The sequence below is a fragment of the Leptonychotes weddellii genome, chromosome 5 (genome assembly GCF_054177405.1).
Source record: "Leptonychotes weddellii isolate Sample4059 chromosome 5, ASM5417740v2, whole genome shotgun sequence".
Classification (NCBI taxonomy): domain Eukaryota; kingdom Metazoa; phylum Chordata; class Mammalia; order Carnivora; family Phocidae; genus Leptonychotes; species Leptonychotes weddellii.
The window spans coordinates 101,546,161-101,562,291 of record NC_138373.1 but is presented as its reverse complement, the minus strand read 5'-3'; positions in this window follow the sequence as shown (position 1 = coordinate 101,562,291).

Below are 16,131 nucleotides of genomic sequence, written 5' to 3'. Positions count from 1 at the left end.
ACTTCTACTCTGACATGGGGAGCTAATGTAGGGTTGAAAACATAGAAGCAACATGACCTAATTGCCTTTTCTTAAAAGATCACTTTGGTTCTTTGGTTGTTGTGTTGAGAATAGATTATAGTAAGGCACAGGTAGAAGCAGGAAGACATCTTAAGATGATAACTCATTGCCATAACCTTTTTGAGAGACGATGAAAACTCTGACCAGAGTGGTAGCAGAGGAATTAGTGAAAAGTGGTTAGAGTTGACTACCTTCTATCGATAGGGCCAAACGCTCACATGTGAGGGAAAGAGAAGCCAAGGATTACTCTAGTTTTTAGCCTGAATTAGTGAGAGATGGATTTGCCATCAACAGAGGCAAAAGGCTGAGAATGGGGCACGCCTGGAGGGTGTTGATATCAAGGGTTGTTTTTGGTGATGTTAAGTCGAGATGTTGATGTCCATGTGGAGGTAGAGATGCCCAAGACACAGCTGGGTATGAGAGTCTGGATCTCCAAGAAAAGAGATCTGGGTAGAGCTAGACATCGAAATGCCATCCTTAAGTCATGACATTGGGTGAGATGTGACTGGAGTAAGTGTAGAAACACAAGAGACGAGGACCAAATACTAAGCTCTGGGAAAAGAGGAAGAGCCAGTGAAGGACACTGAAAAGGAGCAGCCAGTAAGTTAGGAAACCCAAGAGTGTGAGGTCCTGGAAACAAGGAAAAAGGGATGACTAGCAGGGTCAAATGCCACTGATAGGTCAAGAAAGCAGAGAACTCAAAAATGACCATTAGATTTAGCCACATGGAGGTCATTAGTAACCCTAATGAGAATAGTTCAGTGTGGCAATTTAAAAATAATAGGCATTTGGGGATGCCTGGGTTGCTCAGTTGGTTAAGCGTCTGCCTTTGGCTCAGGTCATAATCCCAGGATCCTAGGATCGAGCCCCACATCGGGCTCCTTGCTCAGCAGGGAGCCTGCTTCTACCTCTGTCTGCCACTCCCCTGCTTGTGCTCTCTTTCTCTCTCTGTCTCTGACAAATAAATAAATAAAATCTTTAAAAAAAATTAAAAATAATAGGCATTTTATTTTTAGATTATGTTTCTCATATAATTCATTAACAAAATACCTTTATTTTTCTTCTCATTCTCTATCATATTCAAGTAGATAGCCCCTGAGGAACTTCAGTATGTTTAAGGGCTTTGCAGTCCTGATTACCTTGATTTAGATTCTGGTTTTTGTTTTCTAGCTGGGGGTCCTTAAGCAAATTTTGTAATCTCTCTAAATCTCCTCCCTTATAAAATGGGGATAATATATAACTTATAGGTGGGATACACTGTTGTGAGGACTAAATGAGATTTAAAAAATACATAGATATACACACAGCAAAGCACTAAAATCTGTAGCTGTTACTGTTGAAGGTGATGGTGGCAGAGGACAAAATTAGAGATGAAGATGCATCTTCTTGCATTTTAAAATCATTTTAAGGGGTGCCTGAGTGGCTCAGTTAGTTGGGCGCCTGCCTTCAGCTTGGGTCATGATCCCAGGGTCCTGGGATCATGCCCCACACTGGGCTCCTTGCTCAGCAGGGAGTCTGCTTCTCTCTTTCCCTCTGTCCCTGCTCATGCTCTCGCTCTCTCAAATAAATAAAACCTAAAAAAATAAACTTCTGTTTAAAAAAATAAATAAAATCATTTTAAGCATTGGGAGCTGTATTTAAGTTTGTTGCCCCCTTCTGGATTGTTTTGGAGGGGAAAAAAAATCTCTTTCCTGAGTGGACAGTTAAAAATGTAACCTTTATGGAAACAGGTCTTTATGGGTCTAAAAAATTACTGAGTGAGATGAGGCAGAAGACAGTTTTACTTTCTAGTTGAAATTTTCTAGGATTCACCACAAACATGTTGAGTTTTTTTTTTTTTTAAAGATTTTATTTATTTATTTGAGACAGAGAGAATGAGAGAGAGAGAGCACATGAGAGGGCGGAGGGTCAGAGGCAGAAGCAGGCTCCCTGCTGAGCAGGGAGCCCGATGCGGGACTCGATCCCGGGACTCCAGGATCATGACCTGAGCCGAAGGCAGTCGCTTAACCAACTGAGCCACCCAGGCGCCCAACATGTTGAGTTATTAACAGAGAGCTGCTGCTCAGCCATTTTGGCGACAGAACTTTGGAGGGGCATTTCTCCTTTTTGGGTCCCAGATTCGCATGTGCATTTGAGGGGATTGGACAGTTTCATCTCTAAGGCCTTTTTCAGCCCTGACATTCCGTGATACTGTGACTTGAGCCCTCTGCTGTACATATGAGCTGTTCCAAAACGGGCAAAGTTGAAAAATATGTTTCATTCAGTCAGGTTCTTCTAAGAATCACCAGTACATTAGATAAATACAGATGGGGCTTTTGCTGGAGCCTTACAATGTATTAGAGAAAGAAGTGGCATGCCTTCTCTGGCTCACTGTCATAGAATATGTCCACAGAACATTAGTAAAGCAGAAAGAATTCAGAGGAAACTGAACCTTATCTTTTTTCAGTCTGACTCCCGTTTTCTACGCTAGGATACCAGTAATGCTAAATAATTTATTTGTGTTCAGTTACAAATTACATGTTACAATAATAATGGTATGGATATACTGTGCTTTATAGCAATTTACAATAAGATATTTTGTACTGCAATAGTGCCTTGAAGTTTTCAAAGGTAAGTTGTTAACAAAGGTATTTATTATAGAACCGTGAGAAATAAGGTCCTGAGATTGAAATAACTTACCCTAAACCATAAGAGGTGGAACTCAGAATAAATGCCTAACATGCTTTCTAGGCCCTCCATTAGCCTGTTACTGGCACTAGTTCACAAGGAAAGGAAGCCCTAGAAAAGTCACATATATTTATTGTTTTAAGACAAGGTTACTACTACTAATATAGCAAGAAAAAGGAGAATTTGTCCTACTTTTAAGACCTCCAAAGGACAGCTGGGACTCCTTGCAGTTAAGTTCAATCACCTTCTTTACAAGCATGTTTGATTTTTTAAGATTTTATTTATTTATTTGAGAGAGAGAGAGCACGCAGGAGCAGGGGGAGAAGCAGACTCCCCACTGAGCAAGGACTGGACGTGGGACTCAATCCCAGACCCCTGGGATCATGACCTGAGCTGAAGGCAGATGCTTAACTGACTGAGCTACCCAGGCGCCCCTACAAGCATATTTTAAATCTCTGTATCCTGAAGCAGTTTGTTTTTTTCTTTTTTTCACCCCCTTGTAAATACAGAAGGGCAGATTTATCTTCTAGGTAATACGTTGTTTTCTTTTATGGGGAAAATAATTCTTAGATTTTTTTTTTTTAAAGATTTTATTTATTTATTTGAGACAGAGAGAATGAGAGAGAGAGAGCACATGAGAGGGGGGAGGGTCAGAGGGAGAAGCAGGCTCCCCACTGAGCAGGGAGCCCGATGCGGGACTCGATCCAGGGACTCCAGGATCATGACCTGAGCCGAAAGCAGTCGCTTAACCAACTGAGCCACCCAGGCGCCCCAATTCTTAGATTTTTTTAGCTTTCACTTACTCTTCTTTATCCTGAAAATATCTGCAACCTTTATAACTTTCTTACACATTCTTTCCACAGTCTCCTCCCCTGTGGCCAGAGCAGTGTTTTGGACTTCTTCCCCTTCACGGGGGCTCTTTACACCTGTTGCATCCCGGGAGACTACCAGAGAAGGCTGACTTTCATTTCGGAAATTTCACATTTTATTTCCACAGACGTGTCATTTGGCTTGCTCTAACCTGCTTTACATTCTGTGAACATACAGTACCTCAGACTTGTCTCCTCCCAGTGACTAACTGAAACAAATGACTTCCCCAATATTTCCACTCTGCGGACAGCCAAGCCTTCTTACCTCGAGCTCTTTCTAATCTTTCCCATAACGAGTAACCATTCCCTCTGTTCCCTGCCCTGCCCCCACCCCTTTAGGACAGACAGGTTAACTTCTCTTGCAGAAGATTAAAAGGAGCTACTGTACTCAAATTCTTCAATTATCTACATTATTATTCTAGTAAGTGGACCATAACCTGGAGTCTGGAAACCTTCCCTATTTATAGCAATGTTTATTTAATAATTTTATTTATTCACGGGCGCCTGGGTGGCTCAGTTGGTTACGCGACTGCCTTCGGCTCAGGTCATGATCCTGGAGTCCCTGGATCGAGTTCCGCATCGGGCTCCCTGCTCAGCAGGGAATCTGCTTCTCCCTCTGACCCTCCCCCCTCTCATGTGCTCTCTCTCATTCTCTCTCTCTCAAATAAATAAAATCTTTAAAAAAAAAAAAAAGTCCCCAACTCCTTTACTGCCCTCCCCAGCATCTCCACCAACTAGTACCAGGACCATCTGGGCTTTCATCTCCAGACCAAGGAGTTTACATGCTTTAACTTTTTATTCCTCACAACAATCCTATAAGGTAGGGATGTTTGTTACCTCCATTTTACAGAAGAGGAAACTGAGGCTCATGGGATTAAATAACTTATCTAAAGTCACACACTGGCCCACGCTGCCTTCAGTCCGGCACTCCTCTCTGGGATCCTCACCCCTTTCCTCAGGAGGTCAGTTTTAGGACTATTATTTCTGAACCACTGTTTTCTCTCCAAAAACATTAATAGAGAACCACTTTTATATCTACAACTTCAATTACATGTTTATTTCCCCAAATCATCCAAACCTGGAATGATCCCCAAACCTTTCAATTACAAGACACGGTGAAGCCTGGTACAGAGTTCTAACATTATGTGGGCCTCTACTCACCGGCTTTTACATTTATAGCACTTGGCTATTTTGACCCTCTAGTCCATGTACTTTCTCCTCACCCTCCAGCATACTTTGTTCCAATAGAGTCAGGAATATAAGCTATTTAGAAACCCCAAAAGTTCTTTGTTTCTTCCTGATAATCAAGAGTTCCTCATTTTAGATTACATACTTCTTTGTTTTGATAAGTTGTGGTCCCTGCTGACCTCGTAAATGGATTATGTGGAACAGCCTGTAACTACAAAAATCAACTTGCTTACCCTGTTCCTTCAGCAGCTCGGTTTATTTGTACCAAACCCAAGGGACAGAGCCCGCTTCATGTTATTGTGGGAAAAGAAAAAGAGAAGGAAAGAATTCTTTGCGCTCAAAACAAAGAAATTTTACATTAAGAATGCTCTTCCCCTTTACTATGCCTGAAATGACTCAGAGTAAACCAAAGTTGTTCCAAGGGAAAAAAAGAAACCTGGAATGTAGGTCACCTAACAAGCTATGAAACCTGTTCCCTCGATGCTAGTTTGCTTAGTTGCATTAGGGGCTTGGGGGGTGGTTCAAGGCCTCTGGTCACGGCCCAGACAGCCTGCAATGGACTGAATGTTTGTGTGCCCCCAGATTCATATGCTGAAGTCCCAACCTCCACTGTGATGGAAATAGGAGGTGGGGCTTTTGAAGGTAATTAGGTCATGAGGTGGAGTCCTCATGAATGGGGTTAGTGCCCTTATAAAAGGACCCCTGAGAGCAACCCAGAAAACGGTCCTCCCCAGAACTCAGCCATGCTGGCATGTAGAACTCGGACTTCCAGCCACCACAACTGTGAAATAAATTTCTGTTGTTCGTTAGCCGTTCAGTTGGTATTTTGCTATAGCAGCCTGAGCGAAGATGCAGCCTAATCCCAAGCACATGGTTCAGGAAGCCAAAAGAAGACAAAGTCCAGGTGTCAAGGAAAGTAATGGTTACTTCCTTAGTAAGCAAGAGAGTCGTTCTGACCTCCAGAGACAAGGACAGAATAAAACACACAAGGAAAGACACGGGGCGGGGGATGGTTAGGGAAAGTAAAGATTAGAGTAACAAAATATTGAAGTAAGGACTTTATTGACTCCTCAGTGACAAGAGTGTAAACTCTCAGAGCCATTATGAGTACTAGGAACTGGGAATTCTGGTTTCTAGTGTGATTAAACAGCACGGCCTTTGGCATGGTCCCTAGCTGTATTGTGACTGAGTTTCCCCATCTGCAGTGTGAGGATAATACCTGCTCTCGAACCAGCCTTCTAAACAGATCACCGGATTGGGATTTGGGAGATCTGGATGTTAGTTATAGCATAACTGACTGAGAGGGTAGCCTCTAAAGATTCCTTATATAATGCAGTCATTTTATATAGTACTCTGAAAACATAAAGATCATCTAGAAATGCAAAATTACATGATTCTTTTCTTCAATATATATCTATTTGGTCTCTAATATGTATTAGGCACTGCACTAGAAGCTGAGGACAAGACAAAGCCCCTCATAGAGTTCATATTGCCTTTGGGGAAGAGACACAATGTTGGCAGAAAAATAAAGCCAAGTGAGAAAGTTAGAGAGTAATGAGGAGTGCTATTCTACCTGATGTGGCAAAGGTCTCTCTGATTTGGAGGAAGAACTGAACCACATAGGTGTCTGGGAGAAGAGCAGTCTAGGCCGAGGGAATGGCTAAAGCAGTGTGAGTGAGGGAAAAAAGCAATAGAAGATAGTCAGAGACAGAGTGGGACCCAGATTGTGTAGGTCCTTAGAGGCCATGTAAGGAATTTGGCTTTTTCTCTGAGTGAGACTGGAAGTTGTCAGAGGATTCTAAGCAAGTCATGGCACGATTAGACCTTTGTTTTAACAGGGTCCGTCTGGCCTCTGTGCTTAGGATAGACTGTAAGAAGGCAAAATGGAAGCAGGCAACCAGTTAAGTAGCCCCAATAATAATCTGGGCAGGAGCCCAGGGTCGTAGCAGAGGAGATGGTGAGAAGTGGCCAGATTCTGAATAGGAGAGGAGGTTTTGATGGATTAGATGTGGGTTGTGAGAAAAAGAAGAATCAATAATGACTCCAAGGCTTTGGGACTGAACAACTGGGAAAATGGAGTGGATGCCAAGATGAGGGACGCTTTGGGAGGAGCAGGTTCAAGGGTGATGAGGAGAAGGGAGACCAGGGCTTGCTTTGGACATGTTGAGTGTGAAATACCTATTAGGCATCCAAGTGGGGAACAGAATTAGGGAGTGAATCAATATGCATAAGGATCCCACGGTGGGAAGGGAGCAAAACTTCCAACCCAGATTCTCAAAGAAAAAAAAAATTAAGATTTTATTTTTAAGTAATCTCTACATCCAACATGGGGCTCAAACTCACAGCCCCAAAATCAATAACCACGCGATCCACCAACTGAGCCAGCCAGGCGCCCCTGGATCTTCAAATTTCTATATTAGGGAATCCAGTCTGGATAGATAAGAAGTGCCTGACAACAGCTCAGTGGCAGAAAAGGACACTGAGACCCAAAACAAAATCACCTTGAAGAAAGCAGTCTAGGCTAGTGGTGCAGTTTAAAACAAGGCCCCCAGGATGCCTGAGTGGCTCAGTCAGTTAAGCGTCTGCCTTTGGCTCAGGTCATGATCCTAGCGTCCTGGGACTGAGTCCTGTGTGGGGCTCCCTGCTCAGCGGGGAGCCTGCTTCTCCCTCTCCCTCTGCTCCCCCTGCTTGTGCTCTGTCTCTGACAAATAAATAAATTCTTTAAAAATAAATAAATAAATAAATAAATAAATAAAATAAAACAAGGCCCCTAGTATTGATGTGGGACCACAGATCGTGCTCCTGCATAAACTGGAACTGGAGACTGGAAGCCCATTAGAGCCTAGCCATCCAAGCTGTGTGTGTGTGTGTGTGAGAGAGAGAGAGAGAACCTGGCCTGGGAGAGCTGGTTCCCATTCTATGCCTGGAGGGGGACCACAACCTCTCTGCCTCACTCCCCCATGTCCCAGTTTGAAATCTGTAAACCTCCTAAGATTTTGAACAGTTTGCGAGCAGTCCTAATAGGAGGATGAGCAAGCTTTGAGAGGAGTTCACAGTGTAGAAATTGGTGTCTAATTGGATCGGGAGGAGTGAGGGACAACAAGGCTTTGAGTTTTCAATCTCTGGAGCCTGGGCTGGTAATCATGATAGGAAATACCAGAGGAAGTGGGGGGTTACTTCTGCTTATTTTTTTGACATAAGGCTGAAGTAAGATTGTTTTTGGCTTTCCCATAGAGAGTTCTGGATACCTTCAGAACCCGCAAATTGCGAGGGCTAGTTAAGTAAGTAGTAAGTGGTGAGTATGGAGATGTGGAGCTCAAGAGGAGCTTGAGGGTACCATTGTTGTAGGGCTTGTCGTGCAAACACTAGTAAAATTTCTATGTGATCAACCTTGTAATCCATGTAAATTATATACCTTAACCCATATAAGAAGCTTATTGTGTTTTCCACATTTACGAGACACAGGAAATTCAGATACTCTCTCAACTTCCTCAGAGACTTCAACTTCTCACATCTTTCTCTACCGTATGATTTCTTTTACCCATCTCTTTTACTCATTTCCGAAGGCATACCAGCCACTCCCAATCTTTTCTATGTCCTTTAAACTCCGAATCTACTCTTACCTGTTCACTCATAGCAGATAACCTAGATTCCTAATTTAGTGATAACGATTAAGGAAGGGATCTAACCTGAGATCCAACAGCTTTGATCCCATCCTCAACAAAATGTCTCTGTTTCTTTCTTGTTCCTGATATTATCCGTTCTCTTATCTCATTAGGGTCCCCTCCAGTTTTAGTAATACTAATCCCATGCACTTGTGCCCTAGTTTTTATTCCTGCTCACAGCCCCTAGGATCTTGCTTTATAAATAACCCCTTTTTTTGACCCTTCACTCTTTGTCTACACAAATCAGGACAAATTAGGACTAAACCACCATAGTGTCATTTCCTGCTTGAGTTACTACCCTGTATCTCTTCCCTTTTAGTCACACTTGTGCTTTTCTTTCCATCCTCCCATCCACTTCTTAGCTCTAATAAGCATCCCCACCCTACATACTGCCCCCTCATCACGATTTCAATTTTAACCATCCCAGTATCCAATCACCACCTCCACTTTTCCAGCAAGAGGAAGCCAATTCCAACAATGCTTCTTTAGTGGGACTGACAAGCCATTGACCCTTCCACCTCTTTTTTTTTTTTTTTAAGATTTTTATTTATTTATTGAGAGAGAATGATAGAGAGCATGAGAGGGTGGAGGGTCAGAGGGAGAAGCAGACTCCCCGCTGAGCAGGAAGCCCGATGCGGGACTCGATCCTGGAACTCCAGGATCATGACCTGAGCCGAAGGCAGTTGCTTAACCAACTGAGCCACCCAGGCGCCCGACCCTTCCACCTCTTTACTGTCCTTTACCCCCTTGTGTCCTCTCATCTCTCCTTTCATGGTCCATCACTATAATTACACTCTTGCTTACACCTGCAACTCCCTTGCTCCATTTTCTTTGTTGTGCTCACTTAGCAAAACCTCAAACCTGATTAAATCTAACCCTGCCTACCCAGGCCTGCAGGCATGGCTGTGGCATGCTGACAGAGCCATTTACAATTCATGACTAGGAACCTCCAGTGGGCCTTACGTGGCTCAGCAGTCATAGTGTATTTCCCTTAGTCTCTTCACCTTCCCACTCTCCAAAAAGTCTTTTGATATCTTCTTGACAACCCTCAACCCCCCCAAATTTCCTCCCCATTCCCACTCTCAGTTCATAACTTTGCATCCTGAGAAAATAAATGCAATCAGAAGAGACTGTCCACAAACCCTCACCAACTGTTAAAATATAACTTTCAAAAAGTTAAAATTATGACTCATACAAATATAGAATAAACATATGGCTATGATTTATTAACTAAGAAACAAAAAAAAAGAAAGAAAGAAAGATAAAGCTGTTGCAAAGAACATTTGAGGAATAGGAGTTGATCTATTTCATCAGGAAACGTGTTTATAAATATTCGAATAAGACTGCTAGGTTAGATGTAAAAGTGGTTAATACCCTACAAGGCAAAAAACAAAACAAACAACAACAACAAAAAACAAAATCCCAGGACCTATGAGGTTCTCTATTCCCCAGGACAGAAGTAATTTGCATTTCTGTCACACAAGAACTGTTTGCACCGTTATAAGCGTTCTGTAGAAACAGAATTGCAAAATATCCTCATCAATAGTAAATAGAAAGTGAAGCAAAGGTATCTGCCCCACTAAAATCAGGTAATCCCCAGAAGGCCTGCTCGAGCTCACAGGAGTACAGCTAAAAAAGATACCCAGTAATCCTGGCTGCCTATTTCCAAATTTGGGATGACTTTTCTTAACAAGCTACCTGTTTGTGACTTAACCCATGTAATCTTGCCTGTCTTCTAGCTACTAACCTGTCCATGTTCTTATTCGAGGCCAGTCTTTCCACTTGGATATTATGTCCCATCTTTGCCCATCCAAAGATAGTAGTCTAGTGATTCTCTTTTCTGTCTCCTGCATCAATTTCCCCCCTCTATTCATTGTTTTCTTTTAGTATAAAGACATATTCTTCCATCTCCAAAACCTCCTTTGATTTCACTTCTGCCTGTGGCTACCATCCCATTTTTCTCCTCATCTTGAAAGCAAAGAAATATCTACAATCACTGCCTCTAGTTTCTCTCCCCCCATTCCTTGAACCCACTGGAATCAGCCTTTAACCCTCACCCCTTCTCCAACACTGCTCTTGTTGAGGTTGTCCATGACCTCCACATCCCCAAATCCAAGGGTCAGTTCTCAAGTTCTCATCTTATTGAACCTATCAGCATCATTTGACACTGCTGATCACTGTGAAGCACTTCTTCACTTTCTTCACTAGGTTTCCAGGACTCTTCTGGTTTTTTCTTTCTGGTTGCCCTTTCTCAGTCTCCACTGTTGTTTCCTATTGGTTCTCCTAAATTCTTAATGTCAGGGGCTCAAGGTCTCATTCCTATCCACCAGCTCCTTTGTTGATCTCATCCAGTCTCTTGGTTTATATACTCTCCATACGCTGATACATACATATGTCTCCAACTTGGAATGCTTTCCAGAATTCCAGACCTTTATATCCAAGTATGGCTGCCTTCAGCTCAGGTCATGATCTCAGGGTCCTCGGATCCAGTCCCGCATCAGGCTCCTTGCTCAGCGGGGAGCCTGCTTCTCCCTCTGCCTGCCTCTCCCCCCTGCTTGTGCTCTCTCTCTGAGAAATAATTAAATAAAATCTTAAAAAAAAAAAATAACACTTCTCTACTTAAAGCCTTCTCATGGCTTCCCATCTATGGTAGCTATCTCTGTGATGGCTGCCATCATTTCCTTCATCAACTGCCAGCCCATCATGGACATACAGCCCAGTCAAGCTTGCTCTCTACCCAATGTAACCACTGATCTGTTTTCCATCTCTATAAATTTTCCTTTTCTGGACATTTCATATCGACAGAGTCATATATGTAGCCTTTTGCATCTGGCTTCTTTCCCTTAGCATGTATTTGAGGTTAATCCATGTTGCAGATGTATCAGTATTACATTCTTTTATTGCTGAACAATATTCCACTATATGATTATAACATATTTTGTTTAGCCATGCATCAGCTGATGGACACAGGATGTTAACTGTGGGGTTTTTTGTTTGTTGTTTTAAAGATTTTGTTTATTTATTTGACAGAGAGAGACACAGCGAGAACAGGAACACAAGCAGGGGGAGTGGGAGAGGGAGAAGCAGGCCTCCCGCAGAGCAGGGAGCCCAATGTGGGGCTCAATCCCAGGACCCTGGGATCATGACCTGAGCTGAAGGCAGATGCTTAACGACTGAGCCTCCCAGGCACCCCTAACTGTGGGTTTTTGGTAGATGTTCTTTATCAGGTTGAGGAAGTTCCCTTCTATTCTTAGTTTGTGAGAGTTTTTATCATGAATGGGTTGGATTTTGTCAAATATTTTTTGTTCATGTATTAAGATGATCAAGTGGGTTTTGTCCTTTATCCTATTAATATGATGTATTACATTAATTGATTTTAGGATTTTCCACCAACAGTGAGTTCCTGGGATAAGTCCTATTTGGCAATGGTACATAATCCTTTTCATATGTTGCTGGATTCAGTTTGCTAATATTTTGTTGAGGATTTTTACATCAATATTCATAAAATATACTGAAGTGTAGTTTTCTTTTCTTGTAGTCTTTGGTATCAGGATAATACTAGCCTTATAAAAGGAACTAGGAAGTATTCCTTACTCTGTTTTCTGGAATTGTCAAGTATTGGTATTATTTCTTTTTTTAACATTTAATAGGATTCACAAGTGAAACCATCTGGGACTGGGCTCTTCCTTGTGGAAAGATTTTGGAACATTAAATCATTTTTTTTACTTGATATAAGTCTTACTCAGATTTTCTCTTTCTTTTGAATTGGTACTGGTAATTTTTGTCTTCCTAGGAATTTTTCCATTTCCTCTAAATTGTCTTTTTGCTATAAAGTTGTTCATAATATACCCTTACAATATTTTAATTCTTAAAGGGTAGACACTGATGTTTTTTATTCCAGATATTGGTAATTTGTGTATCCTCTCTCCCTTTTTCCTTGGTAAATCTACCTAAAAGTTTGTAGCTCTTTTCAAAGAACCAACATTTGGCTCATTGATTTTCTGTATTGTTTTTCCTGTTTTTTATTTTTATTTTTGCTCTAACCTTTATTTCCTTTTCTGCTTGCCTTGGGTTTAGCTGCTCTTCTTATATTTTACTTTCTTTTTTTTATTCTTAATTTTTTACTTTCTTAAGGTAGAAGCTTAGGTTATGGATTTGAAACTTTCTTCTTTTCTGACATAGGTCTTCCTCAAAGCATTTCTTAGCTGCATTCCATAAATTTTGGTATGTTGCGTTTTCACTTTTACTCAGTTGAAAATATTTTTAAGTTTCCTTGGTGGTATCTTCTTCAACCCACGGACTATTTAGAAATCTGCTTAATTTCCAAATATTTTGGGATTTCCCATATTTCTCTCTGTTGTTTTTTTTTTTTTAAGATTTTATTTATTTGACAGAGAGAGAGATAGTGAGAGCAGGAACACAAGCAGGGGGAGTGTAAGAGGGAGAAGCAGGCCTCCCGTCAAGCAGGGAGTCCATTGTGGGGCTCTATCCCAGGACCCTGGGATCATGACCTGAGGAAGGCAGATACTTAAGTGACTGAGCCACCCAGGCACTCTCTCTGTTGTTGATTTCTAATTTAATTCTACTGTAGTCAGAGAACATAGTTTGCATGATGTGAACTTTTTAAATTTGAATTACTTTAAATTTATTGAACACTTATTTTATGTCCTAACATATGATCTATTCTGGAGAATGTTCCATGTGTGCTTCAAAAGGATGTCTAGTCCGGGCGCCTGGGTGGCTCAGTTGGTTAAAGCGACTGCCTTCGGCTCAGGTCATGATCCTGGAGTCCCTGGATCCAGTCCCGCATCGGGCTCCCTGCTTGGCAGGGAGTCTGCTTCTCCCTCTGACCTTCCCCCTTCTCATGTGCTCTCTCTCATTCTCTCTGTCTCAAATAAATAAATAAAATCTTTAAAAAAAAAAAAAAAGGATGTCTAGTCTCTGCAGTTGTCAATCACAGTTCTATAGATGACAATTAGGCCAAGTTCGTTGATAGTGCTGTTCAAGTCTCCTAGATCCTCACTGATTTTCTATGTAGTTGTTCCATCCATAATTGAGAGTGGGGTATTGAAGTCTCCTGTTTTTCTTTCATGTATTTTGCAGATCTGTTATGTACATATGTATAATTATTATATCTTCTTGATGAATTGATCTCTTAATCATTACTAAACATCCCTCTTTGTCTCTAGTAGCATTTTTTTTTTTTTTTGTCTTAAGTCTATTTTGTCTGATTTTATTATAGTTACTTTGGCTCACCTATAGTTACTATATCCTAGTAAAATCTTTTTTCATCCTTTTACTTTTAATCTTTTAATTTTTTTTAAAGATTTTATTTATTTGACAGAGAGAAAGACACAGTAAGAGAGGGAACAGAAGCAGGGGGAGTGGAAGAGGGAGAAGCAGGCTCCCCACCGAGCAGGAAGCCCGATGTGGGGCTCGATCCCAGGACCCTGGGACCATGACCTGAGCGAAAGGCAGATGCTTGGGCGCCTGGATGACTCAGTTGTTAAGTGTCTGCCTTCGGCTCAGGTCATGATTCCAGGGTCCTGGGATCGAGGCCCACATAAAGCCCCACATCGGGCTCCCTGCTTCGCGGGAAGCCTGCTTCTCCCTCTCCCACTCCCCCTGCTTGTGTTCCCTCTCTCACATTCTCTCTCTCTGTTGAATAAATAAACTAAAATCTTAAAAAAAAAAAAAAAAGGCAGACACTTAATGACTGAGCCACCCAGGCACCCGCCTTTTACTTTTAATCTATTCATGTCTTAGAATCTAAGGTGTCTCTTGTAGACATCTTGTATTTGGATTTTACTTTTTTATCCAGTCTGCCAATTTCTGCTTTTGATTGAGTTGTTTAGACCTTTCACAATTAATTACATTATTGATGTGACTTGACTTATATTTACTATTTTGGTATATGTCTCTCTTCCTCCTTGACTGCCACTTTTTGTGTTAAATAAATATTTTTAGTGTGCCACTTAATTCTTACGTAGATTTTTAAAATATTTTTTTTAGTTATTTTCTTAATGGTTACTATAGGGATTATAATATACATCTTAATATTATCTATTTCAGATTAATACTAACTTAATTTCAGTAAAATATAGAAATGGTCCCAATATAACTCTCTCTCTTCCCCTCCTTTGTGCTATTATATATCTCACATATATCTTTATAATAATTAATATTAGTTATATTTAGGGGCGCCTAAGCGTCTGCCTTCGGCTCAGGTCATGATCCCAGGGTCCTGGGATCAAGCCCCGCATCGGGCTCCCTGCTCTGTGGGAAGCCTGCTTCTCCCTCTCCCACTCCCCCTGCTTGTGTTCCTGCTCTCGCTGTCTCTCTCTGTCAAATAAATAAATCTTTAAAAAAAAAAATTAGTTATATTTATATTATAATTGTTCATTGTCATATATATCACATGCATATATGTTATAACCCACCAATATAGTGTTATAATTATTGCCTTATACAATTTCATATCTTTTAAAGAAATTTTGGGAAGAAATAAAATATATATTTATAGAGTCTCTATACTAACCCACAAATGTACCATTTCCAGTGCTTTTCATTTCCTTCTGTGGATTTGAGTTACCATCTGGTGTCCTTTCCTATCAGCCTGAAGGACCCCTGTAGCATTTCTTGTAGGGCAGCTCTACTAGAGACAGACAGACTCCCTCAGATTTCTTTATCTGGGAATTTTTGTCGGATATAGAATTCTTGAGTGATAGTTTTTTTCCTCACACGTTGAATATGCAATTCCACTGCCTTCCAGCCTCCATTGTTTCAAATGAGAAATTAGCCATATATATTTTTGGCATATAGATATATCTATAAATAGATGATAGATTGATAGATAGATAGATAGATAGATGCCCCATTGTACATGATGGTGGTTTTTTCTTGATGCTTTTTAAGATTTTCTTTTTTTTTTTTTTAAGATTTTATTTCTTTATTCGACAGAGAGAGACACAGCAAGAGAGGGAACATAAGCAGGGGGAGTGGGTGAGGGAGAAGCAGGCTTCCGGCGGAGCATGGAGCCCAATGTGGGGCTCAATCCCAGGATCCTGAGATCATGACCAGAGCCAAAGGCAGACGCTTAACGACTGAGCCAGCCAGGCACCCCTTAAGATTTTCTTTTTGTTGCTGGCTTTCAACAGTTTGTATCTTGTATTTAGGTGTGGATCTCTTTGTAGTTACCCTAATTGGGTTTGTTGAGCTACTTGGATATGTAAATTAATGTTTTTCATCAAATTTGCCTAGTTTGAGGACATTATTTCTTCAAAATTTTCCTGACTCTTTCTCTCTTCTCCCTTTACACATATTTTGTTTTTGTTGTTGTTGTTTTATTTTTATTTTTATTTTTTTTTAAGATTTTATTTATTTATTTGAGAGAGAGAGAATGAGAGAGAGCAAGCACATGAGAGGGGGGAGGGTCAGAGGGAGAAGCAGACTCCCCGCCGAGCAGGGAGCCCGATGCGGGACTGGATCCAGGGACTCCAGGATCATGACCTGAGCCGAAGGCAGTCGCTTAACCAACTGAGCCACCCAGGCGCCCCTAGTTGTTTTAAAGATTTATTTATTTGGGAGAGAGAGAGTGTGTACATGTGATGGGGAGGGGCAAAGGGAGAGGGAAAGTCTGAGCCACCCAGGTGCCCCGGGAGAGGGAAAGTCTTTTTTTTTTT